We start from the raw sequence: 16,826 nt of genomic DNA, 5'->3' as shown, positions 1-16,826 counted from the left end.
CAGTTGATCAGTTCCTCTAAACCAGATTATTTCATAGTTTCCTCACCTCTTTCTCTCTTTCCCAACCTCTACTCTTCCAAGATATTCTGTACATTTCTGACAGAGGTATGTTTCTAAAGCACAGATTTGATTAAAACAAACAAGCAAAAGAAGTTAAGCTTCAATAGCTCCTTGTTATCTGCTGGATGAAATCCAGGCTCCTTGCCCTGAAGGTCAATGCCCGCCTCCCTAGGATAACACATGTCATCAAATATCATCACTCTTCATGGTCTCCGCTTCCAGGTATCCTGTTAGGAGTTCTGCCCTGTGGGTATAGACCTCAGCATTCCTGTGTATCTGCTATAGAATGTACTATATATGGGAGAGACACACAAAAGACCAATATCCAAGGTCTACAGAGAACAACTTAAAAATGTCTTCTTAGATGTCTCTCTCTCTCTTTTAAACCTCTCTTTGTCTGCTCTACAACCATTTGTTTTTCTCCTTTGACCCTTTTCCCAAACAGCATCAATCTGACTTCTCTGAATCTTTTTCTTGGATCTTTTTTCCCAGAAAGATTATATTTTTATCTGTTCCCTCATACAGAATAATTAATTCTCTTACAGCTCTCACCTTGAAACTTTTGTCTTCAAAATTATCCACATATGTAATAAAACAATAGTATCTCCTATAATAGGACTCATTATCCTTACAGTTTAGGTGCTCTACTTTATAACAAATATATATTTTTGCTTCTCTCCCATGCTTCAGTGGCTTATCTATGTTTGATATAACCAAGTTTCCTCCTGATTTTTTACATAAGGTTTATCCCAAACTGCCTTCCCCATGTTATATTTTAAGATTACTATACACTCCAGTGAGAAAAAAACATTTACTTCTTTTTACTTCTGTGATATTAAATCTTCCCTAACTGGATTGCATTTCCCATCACTTCTACCAACTGAAATCCCAATCATCATTCAAAATTCTGCTTAGATGCTATCTTCTTCATGGATTTTTTCCCCCCCGTTCTAATTCCAATCTAGCACTCTCAGAATTCCTAGAGAGTTTATGTCCATCCCACTTCTTAGGTCATTTATGTCATCATGCTTGCTATTATATTTGTCTATGTATGCATATATTTTCTTTATTAGGGTATACTTTGCCTGAGGGGAAACCTTATTTAATTCACATTAAGGTGATCCAGTAGCTTAATAAATTCTATGTTGAAACAAATAAAGCAGCTTACTATTACCTAGATTTAAATAATCCAATATCATCTGTATTCTCATGATGTCTTCTGAAATTCATTAATAACTTCTATTAAAGAATAATATAAAAGATAGGACAGTGGACTTCATTGAGAATCCAGTGAATTTTATAGATCCTCTTCCTAGAAAAACAGCATATTGCCCACATTTTGCAATCATCTGCATGGTCACACTTGCTTTCCTTTTGCTACCTCAGGGGAGCTGAAGAACTACTGTTCCCCTTGTTATTTCTATTTCCATGTCTGGGCTGTTTAACTCTCTCCATGTTTTGTCTATTTAATTGTTTCTTAATTTGAAATTGGTGTGACTAGTGACATTTCCTGAAAATAATTTGATTACAAAAGAAAAATTTGTGTATTGGAAAAATGTGTTTCCACCTAACAAACTCCAGATATTCATTATGGAAGTGAATCTTATTGAATACTCATGAAGTGTGTGTGTGTGTGTGTGTGTGTGTGTGTGTGCGCGTGTGTGTGTGTATACGGGGCGAGGTGCATTGCTCGATGTTATCATTCATGTCAGGTACTCAGGGACGAATAAAAGAAAACAGAACCAATTGGTACCTTAAAGTGTGGGCTGCTTACAGATGTGCAAAAAAATTCACGCATAAAATAAAACTGTTAATAAATGTAATTATTCCACTGCTTTCCCTTGTAAGTCCTTTCCATAGGGAGCTATGAAAAAGCCAGATGCTGATCTGGGAAGTGTCCCAGAATTATTCTTTTGAAAAATATTAACACTCCATTACAAAGGGTCTTGCCTGGAATTATACTGAAACTCAGCTCCCGTTGACTATAAATGTTTAGAAGTAGCAACATATTGGAGCAAAACTTGAGATTTGAGGGTGAGCATTTTTTACAATGGATTAGGAATAATGTGAGCTTTGGAATTATCTTTAAATATTATCCCACTTTCAATGGCATGGATAGATTTCTTCTGGTGGTTGGTGGTATAAGTGCCTTCCAAGACCACCTCCTCACTAGTTAAACATAAAAAAGGTGCTAATTTGCAGAGTTCTTGGCATGGAATGGGCACCCCAGCTACACTGCTTCTTCTGGGACAGCTGGTGTGGTTGATAGTGAATGTCATCATTGCTCTGCACCTCAGATCCTATGCCAATTGTGAACACCATTTCTCTATCTGCTGGGTATTAGTGGAATCTCTGAATTTTATTTGAGTTAACAGATGAGAGGAAGAGAATATCATTTCTCCTTTTTTGCTAAAGGTAGAAGACTCCCTCTGTGAGCATAGTCCTATGGTGGTAAACATGGGATGGGGTAACTGTGAGACATACCTGCCATTTTATGGAAGTTTAGAACTCAGTGGGTTTTTTTTTTTAATGGTAATTATAGTATCTAGTTTAGTACTCTGATACAGTAAGACCTTAAGTATGTTTTTGTGAATTAGGATAATTTGAATTTTGAATGAAGACCACAGGCTTTCAAAATGGAATAAAAAGGTAACATCAAACTTCAGTGCGGTGGAGCTTTTTGTTTGTTTGTTTGTTTGTTTGTTTTTGCGGTACGCGGGCCTCTCACCACTGTGGCCTCTCCCGTTGCAGAGCACAGGCTCCGGACGCGCAGGCTCAGTGGCCATGGCCCACGGGTCCAGCCGCTCCGCAGCATGTGGGATCCTCCCAGACCAGGGCACGAACCTGTGTCCCCTGCATCAGCAGGCAGAATCTCAACCACTGCGCCACCAGGGAAGCCCCTGAAGTGGAGCTTTTGAAATGGAATTTTTTAAATAACAGGAGGTAAGACTTCTGGTGACAGTGGCCCCGTGCACTACAGGAAAGAAATTTATAGTGTGTTTTAACTTCACACTAAAGGATCAAAATATAAGGAGTAGGCATGATGATATGTCTATAGTAGGGGGCATGATGATATGTCTAACTCTATTTTTTTCCGTTATGCACAAGACATATTATGAATGGCCAAAACCTTATGAAAACACTGAGAAAGCTAGAGTAATGTTCATAGAAAGTGAACCACCTGGTTCTTATTAAGAACTACCCACACACTAAATTATCTTTGGCTCTACAAGGTATAGTTGGTTTGTGGGACAAAGGAGTTAATTAAATATGTTTATAAAATGTACTGTTTTGATGATGAAAAAAATTAAACGTTCAAGTGGAATGAATGATTTGAATCTGAAGAACACAGAGGCTATTTTTACCATGTGGTGATTTAAACTGTGTCTGAATCCAGAACCACTCTCAAAAGTATGCAGTGAGTGCTTTCAGTGAAGGAGGCCAAGCCCGCTTAGTCAAGTAGCCTATAACAACAGAGAATAATTGTGCACACTCAAAGAAGGTTCAAGCTTGGAGGGAGAGATTTTTAACTACTGTGCAACTATTCATATTTAGGAAGAAAGAAGGAGAATTTTAACTTCAAGTGGGTAAGAACTAGATACTTCAGTGACTGTGTTTGCAATCTGCTTCGTGGATGCACTGAAAGCTGAGGGAGGAGATAAGGAAATTATGCTTCCTCTGAGTTATCAGCACAAATCTTTATAATTTGTCCAAATCGTAAATATTTGTATATTGTTTAGGTGTTGGGCTAAGATTCCCTGAGGTTGCTCTTTTTTATGTTTCTTTAGGATTTGCCATTTTAGACCTTGACACAGAATAGCATACTCAACTTTCTTGCAGATCTTCAACCCTAATACACCAGCATGTGGTTGAAGGAAAGGTCTGTCTTGGATTTCTTTGTATCTCCAACACTGAGTTCAGTGACAGGTGTTTATAAGATACACAATAGGGCTTCCCTGGTGGCGCAGTGGTTGAGAGTCCGCCTGCCGATGCAGGGGACACGGGTTCGTGCCCCGGTCCAGGAAGACCCCACATACCGCGGAGCGGCTGGGCCCGTGAGCCATGGCCGCTGAGCCTGTGTGTCTGGAGCCTGTGCTCCGCAACGGGAGAGGCCACCACGGTGAGAGGCCCGCGTACAGGAAAAACAAAAACAAAAACAAGATACACAATAGATGGCAGAAGGCCCAAATTCCCTCAAGCACTAAGATCTATAATTCTAATGGAGAACTGATTTTGAACAACTCCTAAACACTTCAATTAATTATATGATTTGAAAAATTCTTACTTGAGATCAATCATTCTGAGAAAATTCATAGGTCTAGTTTGGATGAATTGAAGTATCTTAACTCTCTGAGGTGAGAGGGAAACCTAAATGCTTTCTGAGGATTGAACAGGCAGTGCAAGATTGAGATTATCACGTCACTGCAAGGGTCTGAGCAGGAAGGGCTGCTTCTGGGAGGGTGGCAGGGCACGTGGTAATATCAACTGTTAGTTCAGCTTATGTAGATTTGGTTTGAGGTTTTATTTTTACATCTAGGAAATAGTTAATAGCAGTCGGATTTATGGGACTTGATATTGGAGGGAAAGATACATCCAGAAATGTAAATGGAAAAAATATTCTCATACATGTGTTATTTAAGGGCTGGAGAGACTGGAATTACCCAAAGAAAGAGTGTAAAGAAGGAAGAGAAGAAAAAAAAGAATAGAAAAAAATAAACAAAATTTATTTGGTGAAGGCTGCTGATGTGAGATACTTTGAGAATTAAATGGAACGAAAAGAGGAAATAGAAAATGACGAGATGTATACCACGGAGTTGGGAAGGTGTTCGCAAGTGAGAATTCATGCTGCTGCTGTTGATGATGATGGAAGAGGAAAAGGAGAAGGAAAAGATTGTAGAAGAGTGACTATTTGGCAGGTACTTCTCTGGAATGCCACTCGCATTAACTCATTTCATCCTCACAGCAACCTATAAAGTAAGCAGTATGTACTACTAGCCGCATTTTACAGACAAGGGAATCACAAGTTGCCCAAAGTCACGCAGCTAGTGGTGGAGGGTGCAGAATACAAATGAAGCAGCTGGACTCCAGAGCCTAGAGAAAGAGAACTTGAGACACAGCTGCAGGGAAGTCGGCTCTTTGCATGATACAGGAAGCCACCAAATGCCCCATCAGGGCCTGTCATGGCATCCTCTCTAAATTCCAGCTACTCAGGAGACCATATGAAAGTTAACTCGGTTGCATTCTAATAATTCAGATATATATGCACATTCCAGAAAGATACCAGTAAAAAAAGATAGATTTCCCAGTTAGGCCATAAATGCTGTTTTCCCCAGTAATGTAGCTGATACTAATTGTTCGTTTCCCCTTTTAATAGATCTACTTACTGAGACCTTCATTCTTGCCCTTTCTTTTCTTTGATGCACCATCTCCTCTTTCCTTGTTCCACACTCTGTGAGTGTAAGTGTGGGGGGTGTGTGTGTGTGTTCCAGGGTTAAGAGTGTGTGTTAGCCTAGTATTGTAAGCACTATGTGTACAATAGTTTCCGTAGAATATTCTGCTCCATGTGGCAGGGTCAGATGGGATTATGGCAGCTCATAGATGACCCGTGTTCCTTGCTGTAGCTGTGTCAGATGTTGACGGACAGATCCAAGGGAAGAACAAACAGCAAGAGCGGTAACCTCTCAGTATACACTTAGGAAATAAGTCTCTTGCCCAGAAATCATGGGGTGATCTGTCCTGGTAATGGTACGTTATATATTCAGAACTTGGGAAATGACTGTAGCTTTCTACCCAGAAATATTAAGTACACTTCTAAAGAATTGATCATTTGGTTCCATCCATATTCTGAGCACTGCAAATATACTTTAAAACTGTTTCATTAGCAAAAGGAAAATGAGAAGGGAGAAGAGAGAGCTAGCCTGCCCACCCAAACTCCTTTGACTCATAAGAGAACAGGCTGGACGAACACCAAAAATATTGCAACACTGAATCTTCTAGGCAGATGTGTAGATGAGCACCAAAATGGAGCAATGCATATGAGGGTAAGGTAATGATGCCTTCACAGAAAAGTGAGAACGGACAAAGGCTGATCACTACTTATTATGAAATTGAAGCTTAATGTCTAGATTGTTCACTTTGGCGGGTCAAGAGCCACATCTGACTTACCTTTACGTTCACAGCATGAACCAGCCTACCACAATTCTTAAATAACAGCACACACACACAAATGAATAGCTAAACTAGGAACTTTCCAGCTGGGCCTCCTGTACAGTTGAAATTCTTCAGAGCCCCTCAGTGTAGTTCAGGAGAGAGAGAGAGAAGGATGCCTGCCAGGCCTTGCCTAGCCCCTCTCTGGCTTTAATCTCAGAAGCCCTGCTTTTCTCTTTTATCAGTTTACACTCAAATGACTAAAAATAATGATCATTGTCTGAGTCAGTCTGGGCTGCTATAACAGAATATCATAGACAAGGTGGCTTATTAACAACAGAAACTTATTTCTCATAATTCCGGAGGCTGCAAGTCTGATAACAGGGTGCCAGTGTGGTCAGCTTCTGGTGAGAGCTCTCTTCTGGGTTGCAGACTGCTGACTTCTTGTTGTATCATCACAGGGCAGAAGGGGCAAGAGAGCTAACTCTTTGGGGTCTCTTTTATAAGGGTACTTATCCCATTCATTAAGGCTACACCCTCATGACCTAATACCAACACATTGAGGTTTAGGATTTCAACATATGAATTTGGGAGGGACACAAACATTCAGTCCATTGCAATTATGAAGATGATAATGGTGATGATGATGATGATATGAAAACCCAATGCTTTAAAGCACTATACATCTTTGAAGAAGGTTTTTTTTTTCTTTTTTAAAATTTGTATTGGAATATAGTTGATTTACAATGTTGTGTTAGTTTTTTGTACTTGTTTTCATTACCTTGAAGAAGTTGGTGACAGGAAAAAGTTCTGTTTAATCAGATCATTTCAACACTGATGACAAAGATCAGCTTAGAACCACTTAGATTTGATTCAGATCTTTGGAAATAACCAAGGTGATATTTTCACTTGTGGCTTTCAAGAGACAACTAAAGGATTCATTGGGAAACAATAAAATGTCTTATGCTATAAACCTCAGAATTCACTTGCAGTTATTTTAAGTGTTTTAGAGATAAAAATCAGATAAAACTATAAAATAGGGAAGGGTGTGGTATAAGAGGTTGGGCTTCAGAGTTAAAAATACCCAGGTCCTGTTTCTTGTTCAACTACTTTACAGATGGCCCATGGGGAAATTAAACAACCGCAGTTCCTTCCTCTTTGAAATGGTGATACTAATATTTACCTTCTGAAGTTGTGGGGATTAAATGAAGTATGCACTTGTCTCACAAGACTGACCCTCTCATTAGCTACCATCTTTTCTCACCTGTGGGCAGAGGTAGCTGGATCATGTTTCTATTCTGCTGTGATTCAGTGTTGATGAACTGCATCATTCACTTCGACATGCTGGCTGCCACACTGACAGTAACAATCCTTAGTGTTCACGCTAATATGTTCACATCGGGAATCTTCTGTATTGGGCAAACTCTGTCTGCAACTGGGCAAAGTGCCAGTTTCAAAGTTCAGTTTTTCTGCCTCAGTTCCATGGAGCTCATCAATTATACAGCTCTTCCTCTTTCTGTCCTTAATTTCCATCACACATGCCCCTGTCTCCAAAGACATGAGTATTTTATGCAATTCTTCCCAAGGCTAATGGACATGATGTTCTCCTTGTCGAAAAAGAATGAGCTTTACGCTCTTCCCAAGTTAGGATCTATTCTAAGGCTGTACTGCTATCTGGAAGAGTCTTTCCCATTATTCAAAGCCTTTCTCTTTGGAAATATCTGTTTTGCACAATAAATGATCTCACTAATGAGGCTGCAATATTTCTAACCTGCTTGGAAGGAAGCAAAACCATATTTATTGAGCACCTACATTGTCTCTACCACTGGCATTTTCATATACATTTAAAATAGTTTTAAAATCTCATTATTTAATCTAATCTAATAAAAATTCTGTGGAAAAAGGTATTTAGAGGCCATTTATTATAGAAGGGGAAATGAAAGTCCAACTACTTTTTAACTCTTTTATGACTACTGTATCATATTTATGATTTCTTTGGTTGACGTGAATAAAAATGGTATTTAATGGCTAATACTTTGAAAATGTACTTATATCATGGAAAGCACAAGAATAATTATGAAATTATAACCTGCATACTTTCTATCCCTCTACAGAAAAATATTGCATGCCAGTAACAAACATTCCTGCTTATGCAAGGAGCCCACTTTAAAGCCATAATATGTGTGTAACATGAGTGCATCGATTCTCACAACCAACTTGGACTATGGACATTACCTACCACGTGCTGACTCTCATCAGCGTTAAGAGCCACCAATGTTGGGCTGGAGTATTCCAGCTCAGAGAGGACTGTGGCTGCTTTTTATGAAAGATAGTAAAGTTGCTACAAATTTTTGCTGTTTTGAAATTTTCTTTCATATGCACAATGGAGAAATATACTTAGAAATCAAGAGGAACACTTGGTAATTCATTCCATATTCATATAATTTGGTCAAATTAACTACTCAAGAATCAACAACAAAACTGTTTTAAAATCAGTCCTCTGTGTTTTTTCACATTTAAAGTCATTAGTGTGGCTCAAAGGTTCCTAAGGTAAAGTTATCCAGGCAAAGAACATGCTTTTTGTTTGTTTGTTTTTGGTCGGTTTGTTTTTCCTCGATTTCCCCCCAGGTCCTTCCCATAGAAGCTTCACTGAACAATTCTCCTTGTCAAAAATAAGCAATCCATCACCCAATCACACCTTGTTTTCATTTGGGGGCCTCCAAGAACCTCACCATTAAAGACTGTGTACTTCGGCACTACCTGGCATTCTCTGCAAGACATTTAAGAGAAGCATAAAGATCTAGGCTGTGATGACCCACCTTACCCTAACATTCAGCTCACTGGAGCCAGATTCTCTTGCCCCAGGCAAGGTAGCCTCCCTCACTCAGCACCCTTCAGATGGAGGAGCTGTTCTGAGAGTACAGGAAGGTGCACTGAAAAACGGTAGGAAAATACTAGAAACATAGTTATGGAAAAGTTAGTTAACTTCTCTTTTCTTCTCTCTCTTTTCCCTTTCTTTTCACCCTTAATGCTAAAAAAAGGTTGTATTTGGACCTGAAAAAGTACTTCCACCCCTCCAAAACACACTATGCTAAAGAAGCATTTGTTTCATCCACGTACAACCCAGGCTCGGTGGGAAGGTTGCTCAAGTGATGACCCAAGCTCTGTTGAAAAAGAATCTTCAATGGCCAGAAACTCAGAAGCGCCTAGAGTAATTGGGGCTGCAAGAAACAGGATGATGAAAAAAATGCATTCAAAGCTCTCAGCTGCCTCTTGCAGAAGATGAATGTAGTATTAACTGGGCTCTTTCTTATTTCTTAGCTAGAGTGGGCCAGCAAAGGATTAAGCCAGTGAGATCCTTGGAGGCACTGGAGGTGCTTCGGGGGGGAAAAAAGGCTTCTGCTTACCCCTACCTCTCAGGGGATTTAGTTTCTAAGCTTCAAAAGGCATTTGTTTCTCTTACTTCAAATACTATCTTCTTTATTTCTTAAAGACCTTTTAAAACAGTGGTCTTGGTTTAGGTTGTTTAAGAATGTTCTTTTTCCATTTACTTTGCTGTCTAAGAGATTGGGAGAGGAGCTGCTTTGATGAAAATCAGAGGAAAAACTTTTCCCCAAATAGAAGAAGCTAAGAGGAAAAAAATAGTTAGGACTATGTCATGTTACAGTTGTTACCTGGTGCAACCGGAAGAGGAAATTGCCATATAACTTCCTGCAGCTTATTTAAGCCTGGAACACACTGCAGACAAAAGAGGCAATAAAATATTGGGAATGAGAAAGCCCGTAAAATTCTCTCCGTTTATTGGGGTCTAGAAAGAACGCAGGATTAAAAGCAGGAGGGGACAGGAGCTTAGGCCTGAAGCAACTGGTTTACATCAGTAACAAAAATCAAAGTTTACCTTTGCACTGGGATTTGCCCCTGACTAAATCCATATAAACTCTCTCCCAGAAGTCCCAGCTCTACTTGTATTTCACATCCACAACTAGACTGATGGCAGGGAAACAGGCAATATTCTGTCTGTGAATTTACTATCTCTCACCAGGGAGCTGGAAACATTTTCTAGTTTTTTTCAAAAGAGGGGTGATAATTCTTGGGGACCTGGGATGGAGACTTTATGGCAGCTTGATAAACGTTCTTCATGTTTCCTGATCTGGAACCAGAATAGCCCATTTGCCTTTTAAGTACATTTTAAAATACATATACCTATCCTCAGGTAACTTTAACTGTACACTGGTCACTTGGTACAAGGTTTATATAGCTCACATTGAATCCTCTTAAGAGTCCTGAGAAATAGTTATAATTCTTTATAGATTTATAGACGGGAAAATTTAGGGTCAGAGAAGTTAATTAGTTTACCCAGGGGTACTCAACAAGAATACAGAGAACAGGAAGCAATTCTGAGCTGACTCGATCCATGCTCTTCCCAAACTCTGAGTTTAAAGTCCCCCAGGAGGTATGGTTTGAGGATCTCCAAGAAGGGTTTTTCTTTTCAGGAATCCTTAAATCATGCTTGATCTTCAATAGTGTTCTCGGGCTGTACTTTTCTCTCTGCATTTAGATGAGACCCCGGTGTTTTTCTCTTCCAGCTGGTGGTGATCTGGGCTACTGTGCATGACCAACTCCAGGGGACGCTGTTCGCACAGCCCACAGCAGCCCTGGTGGTCCTAGTAAACCCTCCCTACGGTTTTCCCTTAAATGGCTACAATTTGTTGTTGTTGTGATTTTTGTCTTTCCTATGTCAAATTTGAAGCTACTTTGTCACATGACCTTTGCCTCCTCTTCAGGGTCATCAGTATCTAATACTGTAGTTCAGCTCCCAGAAGGGACTACAACATATTAGCAGCTCCTGATACGAGAAGAAGTCTGCCTATGGGGCAACATGGTGGAGGAAGAAAGCTGTTTTTCATAGATATGAGTTTGCTTTGTTTTGTTTTGCTTCTTTATGACTCGTTTCATGGTTCTTCTGTCTCTCTACTGACCGTGGAAACTTTTTTTCTATACCACTTGCTCTGCCGACCCACAGGCTTGTTTTGAGAATTAAACAAGATAGTAGATGTGTAAAGAGAGAAATCAGAAAACACAACACTCAAAACTATCTTGTGCACATCCCTTACATGTATCTTCTAGAAACACAGTTCTGATCCTGTCACCTCCCTGCTTGTGGACCTTCAAGGATGACCTATTACCAGCAAAATATGTTTAAGTGTCTGAGCCTCCTATTCAGCCTGTATCCTTTGCTCCCTGGATTTCTGATTGCTTCTTTTTATGCATCCACTGCTCCAATCACTCCAAGATATTGAGTGTTCATTTTACTTAATTTTACTGGGTTTTTCTGTCTCTGTGCCTTTGTTCATGCTGTTTTCTTACTCTGGAGCAGCGTTCTACAAGAGATCTCTCTGCAATGATATGCATTATCCAGTATGGTAGCCACCAGCCATAGGCTGCTATTGGGTACTTGAATATTGGCTAGTGTGACTAAGGAACCAAACATTTGATTTCATTTTAATTGATTTAAATTTAAGTAGCCACATGCAGCTAGCAGCTGCCCTGTTGGATAGCACAGCCCTAAATACTGTTCTTCTGTTTCATGTCCAAATAATACCCATTTATCATTATCTAGTACATAGGTTGATTTATCCTTAAAGCCTGCGTTTGTACCCTTACCTGTCATCTTTCTTTTCACCTTCTATCTAACTCTGTCGAGGCTTGCATTTTCTCATATTCCATCTTCCCTACTAGGTGACAGGCTCCTTCTAGTGGGATCCACAGTGTTGCCCCTAGAACCCTGACCACCATGTCCAACATTTGCTGAGACTATCACTGCTCGCCCTGAATGAGAGTCAGTCACTGGCTTAACCCACCAGCCCTCCCACCCACCTTCACTGATTCTTCATTGTCTGTGAGGCCCCAAGCTCAGCACAGGATCCATGTCAAGTCTGAGAGTCTAGATAATTAACCAAGGAGTGGCGGAGACAACCTGGTCCTCGACCTACGAACACATTCTTTTGTTTTTCTAATCATAGTTTTTGTACTTAAAATAACCCCCCAGTCAGTGGTCCCACTCTAACATATGTTTCTGAGGACCATCTCCCTACTCACTAGGCACAGGGAATGGAGATGTGAATGGAACTCCCTGGTGTTGGAAGAGCTCCCAGCATTTCAGGGAGAGGGAGGGGAGAGACAGCCTCAAACTGCACATCCGGCCCTGTGCCTTTGCGTCCGCAAACAAGGAAATCTCCCCCAGTCCCGCAGGCAAGTCTCCTTCTCCAAAAGCTTCAGTTTGAAGCCCATCAACCTGGGGAGGAGGAGAAGCTGAAAAGGCCGGCGTGTAAATGTCCTTTCCTCCCAGCAGCAACGTCTGCAAACCCAGACCTTCCTCGGATGGGGCGCATTGGGCAAATATGTTCAGGCGCGCAGCATTTCAACTGATGAAATTTCTTTGTGGAACTCGGTTCCCGAGGGTAGGGGAAACTGGAGGGTGAACAATTAGAGGCTGGCGCGGCCCGAGTGGCTCTCTGCTGCCTGGCTCGCGCCTCCGAGGGCTGTCAGAGCCTGCGGCACGATCTGCTCCCGTCGCTATCAGCATCCGGCAGAGCCCTGCCGGCGCCCAGCCCGGCCGATCGGCCGCGGGCTGCTGGGAGGGAAAGGAGCGGCGCGGAGGGGGCGCTGAATGAAGACAGGTCCCCAAATCGGCCGGAAGCAGGGACTGGGCGCTGCGAGGGGGAGGGCCGGGCAGCAACGAACTCAGAGGCACAGCAGCCACTGCAGCTGAATCAATTTGGAGATAAAAATAGTGCCGTCCTGCCTCTGCAGTGATTTCATAAAGGTCTCAGCTGCGTTGGAGAGAAACCCAGCAGGGGTGTGTCCCTACCTCCTCTTCAAACTGGAGAGAGGAGCACAATAGCAACCACAACCAGAGCTGACACACCGTTCTTCTTCATCCTCTCCCTCTTTCTCTATTTTCCTGTCTCGCGCTCTCTCTCCCCGAGCCCCCAGAAGCGCCTCTGGCCTCACCTGTTCTTCTCCTTAGTGGGATAATTAAAGACAGGAAAAAAGAGAGGAGATCTTCAGAGACTGAAAGATACAGGGATTCCAGACATTCATAATGAATGCTGACTTTCAACCCCTGAGATATCAACAGATGTGACCCACGGGCTTTAAAGACTGAAGCTCTTTATCAGACAGGAGGTAAATGCCCTTCAAGAATGGGTCCCACGAAGTCAAACCCACCTAATATTTCCATAGGGGAACTTTCTTTCCTGAGCATTCAGAGAAAACAAAACCTGGGCTTGCCAATTAATGTGACTGTCCCAGGAGATGCAGATTTAGTGATCAGTGACTGATGTGAGAAACCTCTCTGGAATTGGAACCGAAAGGGACGTGGAGTGAATAGAGCTCTGGCACTTCGCAGAGTGATTATCCCTGCAGTGTGGGGAGGTAACCTTTCTGCCTCTCTGCCGCTACATTCTGACATTTGCATCGAGGCAAATGCATCATTGGTAATTGCACCTGAGTGTCAAAGTGCTTGATGTGTGTGTTCCAACCAAGGTAAGAATGAGGACTTTAGCATTAAGGGAAGGGAGGCAAAGAAGAAATGCAGACAGATTATAGGAGAGGAGATAATGGAATTGGCAATAAAAAGTAACGGCGTGGATTGATGTTTCCTTCACATGCCTGCAAAAGGTGTATGCTCAGATTAAACAACACATTGCTTGTGAAAGTGACTAAACTAGTGTCTTGCTCTTAAAAATACTACTTAGTAAATACCATCTTATATGCTTTCAAATTGAATATGCTTAAACATCCGTTGAGAGGAAATACAAAACTAGTACTGTTTAATGAAAAAAAGAAAATCGACAGTGTTACATAGGCAAAAATGTTCAAAGTAGAACCTTCGCATCCTCCTGTTTTCATCTGATTCTTTTATGTCAGGTGAACTTTAGCCATGGACCTTTGACTCAGGAGGTGTTAAATACAGGACCGAGAAACATCATAAAGACACAGGACCCAAAGGTCTCTAAAACTGTGAGGTCCAAAGTGAGAAGCCTGCTGTTGATTTTACATATAACTCTGAAATAATTTCATTTTGTTAGAAGGAAGAAATAATTCCTGTAAGAGAGAGGAATATAATATTGCCAAACTCTCCAATTTGGCAAATACAGCAAACTGTTATTCAACCACACTGGGAGTCTGGCTTTCTCATGGGGACCAATTGTTTATAGAAATATCTCAGCTGAGAAATAAGCAAACATTTCCCCTGAACTACTGTGATACAATTCGCATGGCTTTTCAAGGATATTTACAACCACTGAGGAAAAATCTATGGAAAATTTAAAAATCACCACCAAGATCCCTTTTGGTGCTTCGGAAAACTGTGATGCCCTTTGGATATCCTGATGACTGCTTTCCCCACTGACAAACAAAGACATCTGAAGCAAAGCCAGTTTATACTGTGTTAGGTTTCTAACACAAATTAGTGAAAACAGAGCAAGCTTAGGATGAACGGAGTGTACTTGATAAAAATAAATAAAGATTTGAAATAAAACTGAACTGTTTATTTTCTTATGAAACATGTTTTAAAAACTGAAATTCAGCCAAACAACCTTGGTCCTAAGAGTATTCAGAACATAGCTGACAATTTTACAGGCCATTTTAGGAGCACTCTAGGACTTCCTGCTTCGGGTTGCTTTAGGACAGAACCAAAGAAAGCTACTTGACACTGCAAAGTGTTGGTATGTTGCTAACTATAGTAGAGAGGGCAAGGATGTGCCAAAGGATTCAGTAAGAACAGTGAAGTTGTGCTGATCTCCATAGTGAAACAGTCTCTTCTAAATTTGTGGAAAAAAGAGGTAAGCATGTTTTTTCTAGCCCTTATTGTTAGCCAGGGCTGTCACCATATTGCCTATACAGTGTATAGGGATCAAAATGCCTAGGTTTACTTGACAGAGGTTAGAGGTGAAACGAGCCAGGAGAGACAGTTGAGGACAGAAGCACTCCATACATCTGATCCCAGCACTATGGCAGCACTATGGCAGGATGGGATAAAGTAGACTGTTCATATCTCTAACACACAGATATGCTGCATTATGTTATATTCATTATCTATCTATCTATCTACCTATCTACCTACCTATGTCATCTTGAAAGGAACAATGGAAATCTTCAGATGCCAAAAGCAAAGAGGAAACTCAAAGTCTGAGAGGTAAGCATATGAACCTACACTGGGGCAGCTTTGGAGATATCAGGCTCAGTTAAAGACCCAAATGCCACAGCCTGAGATTTTGTCTACCATGCAGGGTCAAAGGCATGGCAATGGACACGTGCAAGGGAAGGAAATGGAAGTGATGCCTTTTAATAAGGCCAGGACTTTGGAACAGCTGCCTTCTCCATGAAAGGGGATTAGAGAGATCATCCCTGCTGAACCAAGGAAGGCACCTGGGGTATGTGAGATGTTGAAACAACAAGGCTGCTCAACACAAGTGTCAGAGTCAGTTTTACATTACTCATAAGGCATCTGGCGTAAGACCCCAGATTTAGGAAAGTAACAAACAAACAAATCATGATGAATAAAACCCCTAACATAGTACAAAACAAAACAGAACTCTGTGGGAATGCTATGGATAAAGATTTTCCTATGGGCTCTCCTTGGAAAACAGAACTGTGTGAAATAAGAATCAACCATATTAACAATTTGGAAGACACAGCAAACATAAGTAAGGAGGAGAAAGTGCAATAAATGTCATAAACAATGAACAGATTATTATGAAAAAGGAATAGATAGAATTTCAAAAAATAACTTCAAAAAATGAAAAACGGTGCACCTTCAAGATGGCCGAGGAGTAAGACGTGGAGATTACCTTCATCCCCACAAATACATCAGCAATACATCTACATGTGGAACAACTCTTACAGAACACCTACTGAATGCTGGCAGAAGACCTCAGACCTCCCAAAAGGCAAGAAATTCCCCACTTACATGGGTAGGGCAAAAGAGAAAAGAAAAAACAGACACCAAAGAATAGGGACGGGACCTGCACCTCTGGGAGGGAGCTGTGAAGGAGGAAAGGTTTCCACACACTAGGAAGCCGCTTCACTGGCAGACACGGGCCGGGGTAGGGGTAGGTTTCAGAGCCATGGAGGAGAGCGCAGCAACAGTGGTGCGGAGGGCAAACCAGAGAGATTCCCACACAGAGGATCAGTGCCATCCAGCATTCACCAGCCCGAGAGGCTTGTCTGCTCACCTGCTGGGACAGGTGGGGGCTGGGAGCTGAGGCTCAGGCTTCGGTCGGATCCCAGGGAGAGGACTGGGGTTGGCTGTGTGAACACAGCCTGAAGGGGGCTAGTGCACCACAGCTAGCTGGGAGGGAGTCCGGGAAAAAGTCTGGACCTGCTGAAGACGCAAGAGACCATTGTTTCGGGGTGTGTGAGGAGAGGGGATTCTTTCCCGTGCGCACACAGAAGGCAGAGCACCGCCTAAGCAAGCTCCAGAGACGGGCGCAAGCTGCAGCAATAAGCTCAGACCCCAGGGACAGGCATGAAATGTTAACGCTGCTGCTGCTGCCACCAAAAACCCTGTGTGAAAGCACAGGTCACTACCCACACACACACCCCTGGGAGCC

This window comes from Aethalodelphis obliquidens, unplaced genomic scaffold (assembly GCF_003676395.1).
Source record: "Aethalodelphis obliquidens isolate GAN/ISIS:26980383/991018 unplaced genomic scaffold, ASM367639v1 scaffold15, whole genome shotgun sequence".
Classification (NCBI taxonomy): Eukaryota; Metazoa; Chordata; class Mammalia; order Artiodactyla; family Delphinidae; genus Aethalodelphis; species Aethalodelphis obliquidens.
Note: the sequence above shows the minus strand (reverse complement) of the source record.